The sequence below is a fragment of the Lissotriton helveticus genome, chromosome 8 (assembly GCF_964261635.1).
Source record: "Lissotriton helveticus chromosome 8, aLisHel1.1, whole genome shotgun sequence".
NCBI classification, from domain to species: domain Eukaryota; kingdom Metazoa; phylum Chordata; class Amphibia; order Caudata; family Salamandridae; genus Lissotriton; species Lissotriton helveticus.
Window position 1 is genome coordinate 279,770,530 of NC_136069.1, and position 9,593 is coordinate 279,780,122.

Genomic DNA, 9,593 nt, shown 5'->3' on the forward strand with positions numbered 1-9,593 from the left:
TGAGGGTCTGAGGCCCACGTATGGTACCCTCCGAACCCCACTGCGCCCCCATGACAATGACTAAAGTCTGCACACGGGAGCCGACTGGCACATCAAGGACAAAATGAAACAGTCTCACCAGCCTAAGCAGAGCAATTCAGTATGCAGCATACAAAGTGCATGTAGGCCCAGCAGTGTTCAGCTGCCCGCATCGGAGAGTTCCGAGTCCCTGGCACCACCCGATTGCGATGCACTGGCGGAGGCCGATCTTTTCTTGGAGCGAGACCCCCGATGGCGGCCCCTCCTGGGCGGGCGATCCGTCCGCTCCGGCGACGATCTCTGAGACCCGCCCGGGTCTAGCCCCGGTTGGGCATGGGGCCGGAGTCGCACCGTCTCGTCGGTCCAGCGGAACACCTCCTCCGGCGACTCGAAGAAGTGGGTCCGAGACTGATAGATTACTCGCAGGCGAGCCGGATACAGGAGCGAGTATTGGAGCTTGAGGCCCCGAAGTTTAGCCTTAGCGTCCATGAAGGATTGCCTTTTCTGCTGCACCATTTTCGTGTAATCCGGGAAAATCATGATGGTATGATTCTCGAAGGCGAGGGAGCCCTTGTTCCTCGCCTCCCGGAGGATAACATCCCGGTCGTGGTAGTTCAGTAGGCGAGCGATAACTGGCCGTGGGCGCTCACCCTCCGGTGGCCGCTGGGTCAGAGCCCTGTGGGCCCTCTCAATGACGAAGCACGTAGACAGTGCCCCTTCGGGGAGCCAGCTCTCCAGCCACCCGGTCAGGAACCGCTCCATGTTGTCCTTCTCGCACCGCTCCGGAAAACCAATGAAGCGGAGGTTGTTGCGCCGCGCGCGCCCTTCTGCATCTTCCACGCGGGCTGCCAGTGTCTTTTGGATGCTTTCCACCTCCGCCAGTCGCTTCTTCAGACCACTAACGTCCGCCTCTGTCTCCGTGATACGGGTCTCGGCCCCAGCGATCCTCTCCACCGCGCTGCGAAGGTCCTGGCGCAGGAGCGCGACATCCGCCCCAACCGCTCCAATCTTGGCATCAAGTGCGTCTCGGGACTGGGTGATGGCCGTTAGGATAGCTGCAGTGTCCGGCCCGGGGCCGCCGCTACCACCGACCGCCCCGGCGCCACCACTCGGCCCGGTGAATTTATCGATGGGGCCATGTTTAGGCGGGCCACCTCCCTTGTCCCTGGTCATGATAAGCGTTGGGCAAGGCGGGCACCACCCCCGAACCTTCGGGCACTGCCACCAATCTTGAGCGGGACGGCCCGGATGAGGCCCCAGGGAGGGACGGATGCGGGCCGGCTGCCGCGATCGGATGTCGCGGAAATCGAGGTCCCGGCGTCACCCCGGTAGGACAGGCCGCATCCACACTCGACCCCACAGGCCGCTGTCCAGGGCACAATTGGAAGAGTCCGCGGGTCCGCCGTCAGTGGGCAGGCGTATCCAGTGGGCCAAGCCAGGAGAGGCGGATCAGCTGCCCCACCGGCCACTAATCTATCCTCGGCCGCCTCGGGGCACAAGGAGCCCCGGCCCCGGTCTCCAAACCGCCGTGGGACCACGCCTCACCGCCACCGCTTGTTGGTCTTCCAGAGGGTGAGTCGAGGGGTAAAAGTTGTTGGCGCCGGCCCGACCTCCAGGTGGTCGCAGACAAAGAGATAGGCCAGGGGCGGCGTAGCGGACGTCTCCCGCACCCGCCAGGTCGCAGCCGCCACCCGGCGTCACGAAACTCGAGGTCCCCGGTCTCCGGCCGGCCACCAGGCCGCACGCCGCCGCCGCCTCCCTCCGACCGCCGGAAGGTAGGAAATGACAGGATCAGCACACCAAAGTATACCGGAGGCTCCCTCGAATCAAAAGCAAGCACGGGGCACCGATAGTGGGCTCGGAGGTCAGGATAAATGTTCAAATTAGGTCCGGGCCGGCGGGAGCTCTACAAGGCTGCGACCGCCATCTTCGCCCGCGAAGCCACGCCCCCGTAATTTTCTTTTTTAGTGGGATTTTGTTGGTCTTTGCTGTGTCTGCGCAGAGCAGGTGGTGGTGAGTCTAGCTGTTCCCGGCAAGTGAGTGGTATTGTTTTGGAGTATATATGTCTTTGTGATAAAGCCACATTTTGTTTACTACTTATTTTACAAAGTGTTTGTTGTTGTTTACTTGTTTGTCAAGTTACCTTTATTAGTAAGGATTATGGCTAGCCACAGGATTACTGCTCAGCAGGTGGTTGGTATGCTTTTTGAATCTTCCTCTGACCATGATTATGAGATTGACAGTGCATCTGAGGCAGAGGAGAAAGTGCAAGATTCTGGCAGTGAGTTTTCTGTCCACAAGGAATCATCTGATGATGAAGCTACTCTCAGTGCGGATGAAGCTACTCTTAGTGTGGATGAAGTTCCTGTTTTAGAGGAGGACACTGGTGTGCTGAAGGTGCAGCAAGAGACATCTGGATTGCAGCATGGGACTGCAAGGCTCCCCATTGGAAGTGCTGGACTCTGGGTTGATCCAAACATGGTGCCTTTAGTGTTGATGCCTTTAGGGTTGATGCAGGGTGTAGAGTGAATTGTGATAATTTTTTGCCTATACAGTTTTTCAGTTGTTTATGGGTGATGTATTTGTGGCTGAGACTGTTGAGCAGACTCATTTGTATGCTAAACAGTAATTGAGGAACAACAGTGCCAGACTTAGGCCCTGCTCTAGAGCTACCCAGTGGACTTCCACAAATCCGGATGAGATGAAGATGTTTTTGGGTTTAACTTTTTTGATGGGCTTGATAAGGAAGCCTTCCCTGTCTTCATATTAGTCTACCAGTCCCTTGATGGCAGCGGGGATATTTCCTGCAAATATGAGTCATGATCAGTATTTACTTTTGCTTCAGATGCTGCATTTTGTTGATAATGCTTCGGCATTGCATCGAGATCACCCTGACCGTCTTTTTAAGATCCGCTCGGTCCTTGATCACTTTGTAGATTGATTTTCAGAGATCTATTCTCTATGGAAAGTAATAGCTGTTGATGAGTATTTGGTCCTGTTTAAGGGCCATTTGGTTAAATGTATATGTGGTCTGAGAGTAGTACAGGATAGGTCTATAATTTTCAGGTGTTCACTGGTAGGGATTCCACTATTGACCCCTCGGTTGTCCGTCCACTTTTTGAGTTTCAGAGAAAATTGTGTGGGAACTTGGTACAGGACTTTTTAACAAAGGTCACCATTTGTACCTAGATAACTACTACACTGCTGTGCAATTGTTTAAGGAATTGTTCAAAGTGGACACTCTTACTTGTGGCACAATCCACCCTAAACATAAACGTTACCCACAAGAGCTTGTTTCCAAAAAGCTTGAAAGGGGACACTGCATATAGTGGTGAACTCCAATCTGTGAGATTTGTGGACAGGAGGGATATCTACATGCTGACTACCATCCATGATGAAAGTACTTCACCTGTGACAGTTTGGGGTCAGGTTGTTGAAGTGCGCAAACCTGTGTGCATTGTAGACTGCAATAAGAGCATGGGTGGTGTAGATACAGTAGATCAGAGGTTGGAACCATACACTGCTCTTTGTAAGTCTTACATTTGGTATAATAAGTTGGCCACCCATCTCTTCAACTTAGCAACATTTCATGCTATTGTTGTGTTCAAGGAGTGTTCTCCAGTGTCAGGGATGACATTTATTCGGTGTCAGGAGTCTGTGATAGTCAGCCTTGTTGTAGTAGAAGAGGCAAGTGTTCCTAGAGATGGAGTGATGGAGGATGTGGCTAGATTAAAAGACTTTGGCTTGGCAGTTCGGGCTGGACTGTTCCCGGAAGGCACAGGGTCAGACTGATTTGCATATAGCCATGTCTGAACTGGGGTGGCGGAGTGAGCTAAAGAACGGTGATGGATTAAACCCAGATCAGTTGACTGGGGGTGAGTGTTTGTATTGTCAACGCTCCGTCCATCATCACCTTTGGTTTTTCTTTGTTCGCCCTAAGTTGGCAGGGTATGCTCAGACGTGAGTCCCTTGCTCACTTTGCCACTGGAGTCAAGCAAGCCCGGCTGAAGACGGCTGTAATGCCAGAAACCGGTCCTGGGAAGCTTGATTCCGGTCCAGGGAAGACATGGCTTGGCAGTTCGGGCTGGACTGTTCCCAGAAGGCACAGGGTCAGACTGATTTGCATATAGCCATGTCTGAACTGGGGTGGCGGAGTGAGCTAAAGAACGGTGATGGATTAAACCCAGATCAGTTGACTGGGGGTGAGTGTTTGTATTGTCAACGCTCCGTCCATCATCACCTTTGGTTTTTCTTTGTTCGCCCTAAGTTGGCAGGGTATGCTCAGACGTGAGTCCCTTGCTCACTTTGCCACTGGAGTCAAGCAAGCCCGGCTGAAGACGGCTGTAATGCCAGAAACCGGTCCTGGGAAGCTTGATTCCCGTCCAGGGAAGACATGGCTTGGCAGTTCGGGCTGGACTGTTCCCAGAAGGCACAGGGTCAGACTGATTTGCATATAGCCATGTCTGAACTGGGGTGGCGGAGTGAGCTAAAGAACGGTGATGGATTAAACCCCGATCAGTTGACTGGGGGTGAGTGTTTGTATTGTCAACGCTCCGTCCATCATCACCTTTGGTTTTTCTTTGTTCGCCCTAAGTTGGCAGGGTATGCTCAGACGTGAGTCCCTTGCTCACTTTGCCACTGGAGTCAAGCAAGCCCGGCTGAAGACGGCTGTAATGCCAGAAACCGGTCCTGGGAAGCTTGATTCCGGTCCAGGGAAGACATGGCTTGGCAGTTCGGGCTGGACTGTTCCCAGAAGGCACAGGGTCAGACTGATTTGCATATAGCCATGTCTGAACTGGGGTGGCGGAGTGAGCTAAAGAACGGTGATGGATTAAACCCAGATCAGTTGACTGGGGGTGAGTGTTTGTATTGTCAACGCTCCGTCCATCATCACCTTTGGTTTTTCTTTGTTCGCCCTAAGTTGGCAGGGTATGCTCAGACGTGAGTCCCTTGCTCACTTTGCCACTGGAGTCAAGCAAGCCCGGCTGAAGACGGCTGTAATGCCAGAAACCGGTCCTGGGAAGCTTGATTCCGGTCCAGGGAAGACATGGCTTGGCAGTTCGGGCTGGACTGTTCCCAGAAGGCACAGGGTCAGACTGATTTGCATATAGCCATGTCTGAACTGGGGTGGCGGAGTGAGCTAAAGAACGGTGATGGATTAAACCCAGATCAGTTGACTGGGGGTGAGTGTTTGTATTGTCAACGCTCCGTCCATCATCACCTTTGGTTTTTCTTTGTTCGCCCTAAGTTGGCAGGGTATGCTCAGACGTGAGTCCCTTGCTCACTTTGCCACTGGAGTCAAGCAAGCCCGGCTGAAGACGGCTGTAATGCCAGAAACCGGTCCTGGGAAGCTTGATTCCGGTCCAGGGAAGACATGGCTTGGCAGTTCGGGCTGGACTGTTCCCAGAAGGCACAGGGTCAGACTGATTTGCATATAGCCATGTCTGAACTGGGGTGGCGGAGTGAGCTAAAGAACGGTGATGGATTAAACCCAGATCAGTTGACTGGGGGTGAGTGTTTGTATTGTCAACGCTCCGTCCATCATCACCTTTGGTTTTTCTTTGTTCGCCCTAAGTTGGCAGGGTATGCTCAGACGTGAGTCCCTTGCTCACTTTGCCACTGGAGTCAAGCAAGCCCGGCTGAAGACGGCTGTAATGCCAGAAACCGGTCCTGGGAAGCTTGATTCCGGTCCAGGGAAGACATGGCTTGGCAGTTCGGGCTGGACTGTTCCCAGAAGGCACAGGGTCAGACTGATTTGCATATAGCCATGTCTGAACTGGGGTGGCGGAGTGAGCTAAAGAACGGTGATGGATTAAACCCAGATCAGTTGACTGGGGGTGAGTGTTTGTATTGTCAACGCTCCGTCCATCATCACCTTTGGTTTTTCTTTGTTCGCCCTAAGTTGGCAGGGTATGCTCAGACGTGAGTCCCTTGCTCACTTTGCCACTGGAGTCAAGCAAGCCCGGCTGAAGACGGCTGTAATGCCAGAAACCGGTCCTGGGAAGCTTGATTCCGGTCCAGGGAAGACATGGCTTGGCAGTTCGGGCTGGACTGTTCCCAGAAGGCACAGGGTCAGACTGATTTGCATATAGCCATGTCTGAACTGGGGTGGCGGAGTGAGCTAAAGAACGGTGATGGATTAAACCCAGATCAGTTGACTGGGGGTGAGTGTTTGTATTGTCAACGCTCCGTCCATCATCACCTTTGGTTTTTCTTTGTTCGCCCTAAGTTGGCAGGGTATGCTCAGACGTGAGTCCCTTGCTCACTTTGCCACTGGAGTCAAGCAAGCCCGGCTGAAGACGGCTGTAATGCCAGAAACCGGTCCTGGGAAGCTTGATTCCGGTCCAGGGAAGACATGGCTTGGCAGTTCGGGCTGGACTGTTCCCAGAAGGCACAGGGTCAGACTGATTTGCATATAGCCATGTCTGAACTGGGGTGGCGGAGTGAGCTAAAGAACGGTGATGGATTAAACCCAGATCAGTTGACTGGGGGTGAGTGTTTGTATTGTCAACGCTCCGTCCATCATCACCTTTGGTTTTTCTTTGTTCGCCCTAAGTTGGCAGGGTATGCTCAGACGTGAGTCCCTTGCTCACTTTGCCACTGGAGTCAAGCAAGCCCGGCTGAAGACGGCTGTAATGCCAGAAACCGGTCCTGGGAAGCTTGATTCCGGTCCAGGGAAGACATGGCTTGGCAGTTCGGGCTGGACTGTTCCCAGAAGGCACAGGGTCAGACTGATTTGCATATAGCCATGTCTGAACTGGGGTGGCGGAGTGAGCTAAAGAACGGTGATGGATTAAACCCAGATCAGTTGACTGGGGGTGAGTGTTTGTATTGTCAACGCTCCGTCCATCATCACCTTTGGTTTTTCTTTGTTCGCCCTAAGTTGGCAGGGTATGCTCAGACGTGAGTCCCTTGCTCACTTTGCCACTGGAGTCAAGCAAGCCCGGCTGAAGACGGCTGTAATGCCAGAAACCGGTCCTGGGAAGCTTGATTCCGGTCCAGGGAAGACATGGCTTGGCAGTTCGGGCTGGACTGTTCCCAGAAGGCACAGGGTCAGACTGATTTGCATATAGCCATGTCTGAACTGGGGTGGCGGAGTGAGCTAAAGAACGGTGATGGATTAAACCCAGATCAGTTGACTGGGGGTGAGTGTTTGTATTGTCAACGCTCCGTCCATCATCACCTTTGGTTTTTCTTTGTTCGCCCTAAGTTGGCAGGGTATGCTCAGACGTGAGTCCCTTGCTCACTTTGCCACTGGAGTCAAGCAAGCCCGGCTGAAGACGGCTGTAATGCCAGAAACCGGTCCTGGGAAGCTTGATTCCGGTCCAGGGAAGACATGGCTTGGCAGTTCGGGCTGGACTGTTCCCAGAAGGCACAGGGTCAGACTGATTTGCATATAGCCATGTCTGAACTGGGGTGGCGGAGTGAGCTAAAGAACGGTGATGGATTAAACCCAGATCAGTTGACTGGGGGTGAGTGTTTGTATTGTCAACGCTCCGTCCATCATCACCTTTGGTTTTTCTTTGTTCGCCCTAAGTTGGCAGGGTATGCTCAGACGTGAGTCCCTTGCTCACTTTGCCACTGGAGTCAAGCAAGCCCGGCTGAAGACGGCTGTAATGCCAGAAACCGGTCCTGGGAAGCTTGATTCCGGTCCAGGGAAGACATGGCTTGGCAGTTCGGGCTGGACTGTTCCCAGAAGGCACAGGGTCAGACTGATTTGCATATAGCCATGTCTGAACTGGGGTGGCGGAGTGAGCTAAAGAACGGTGATGGATTAAACCCAGATCAGTTGACTGGGGGTGAGTGTTTGTATTGTCAACGCTCCGTCCATCATCACCTTTGGTTTTTCTTTGTTCGCCCTAAGTTGGCAGGGTATGCTCAGACGTGAGTCCCTTGCTCACTTTGCCACTGGAGTCAAGCAAGCCCGGCTGAAGACGGCTGTAATGCCAGAAACCGGTCCTGGGAAGCTTGATTCCGGTCCAGGGAAGACATGGCGTGGCAGTTCGGGCTGGACTGTTCCCAGAAGGCACAGGGTCAGACTGATTTGCATATAGCCATGTCTGAACTGGGGTGGCGGAGTGAGCTAAAGAACGGTGATGGATTAAACCCAGATCAGTTGACTGGGGGTGAGTGTTTGTATTGTCAACGCTCCGTCCATCATCACCTTTGGTTTTTCCTAGATTAAAAGACTTGCCACTTTCCTGATTTAATTCCTTCCACACCCAAAACAATCCTTGTAAGAGATGTAGCGTCTGTTTGCGAAGAGGTATGCAGAAGTAGACTTGTATGCACTTTGCTGATTGTCCTTCTAATCCTGGGCTGTGTATGCCCACATGTTTCAGATTGTATCACACTCAAGAGAGTTTTTGGGAGTAACCGTGAGTCTAATGGTGAACTGCCTGGTCTGTATTGTTTTATATTTGTAGTACTGTTTCATGGTTGGCATTAGTATGATGCATTTAGTTACCGCTGTTGTGTTTGTAGTTTTGTATCTAATTCCATTTATTTGTGTTTTTATTTCTTTTTTAAAAAATGTGATGACAGTGTCTGAGGACTGGCGTTTGGAATGGCAGTGCGCATGGACTGGCAGTGTGCGTGGACTGGTGTTTGGCTGGCAGTGTGCCTGGATTGGTGCTTGGCTGGCAGTGTGTGTGGACTGGTGCTTGGCTGGAGGTGTGCGTGGTTTGGGGCTTGTCTAGTGGTGTGTGGTTTGGGGCTTGGCTGGCGGTGTGATTAGACTGGTGCTTGGCTGGTGGTGTGCGTGGACTGGCATTTGGCTGGTGGTGTGCATGGACTGGCACTTGGCTGCTGGTGTGCAGTGACTGGGGCTTGGCTGGCAGTTTGTGTGGACTGGGTATTGTCTGGCGGTATGCGTGGACTGAGTCTTGGCTGGCGGTGTGCGTGGCCTGGTGTTTGGCTGGTGGTGTGCGGTACAGGGACTTGGCTGGCAGTGTGTATGATTTGGGACTTGTCTGGTGCTGTGCGTGGTTTGAGACTTGGCTGGCGTTCTGCGTTGACCGGTGTTTGGCTGGTGGTGTGCATGGATTGGGGCTTGGCTGGCAGTGTGCGTGGACTGTGGCTTGGCTGGTGGTGTGCGTGGACTGGCATTTGGCTGGCAGTGTGTGTGGTCTCGTGCTTGGCTGGCAGTGTGGATGAACTAGTGCTTGGCTGGCGGTGTGTTGACTGTCGCTTGGCTGGCAGTGTGCGTGATCTAGTGCTTGACTGTCAGTGTGTGTGGACTGGTGCTTGGCTGGTGGTGTGAGTGGTTTGGGGCTTGGCTGGTGGTGTGTGGTTTGGGGCTTTGCTGGAGGTGTGCGTGGACTGGCATTTGGCTGGCAGTGTGCATGGATTGGTGCTTGGCTGGCAGTGTGTGTGGACTGGTGCTTGGCTGGAGGTGTGCGTGGTTTGGGGCTTGTCTAGTGGTGTGTGGTTTGGGGCTTGGCTGGCGGTGTGCTTAGACTGGTGCTTGGCTGGTGGTGTGCGTGGACTGGCATTTGGCTGGTGGTGTGCATGGACTGGCACTTGGCTGCTGGTGTGCAGTGACTGGGGCTTGGCTGGCAGTTTGTGTGGACTGG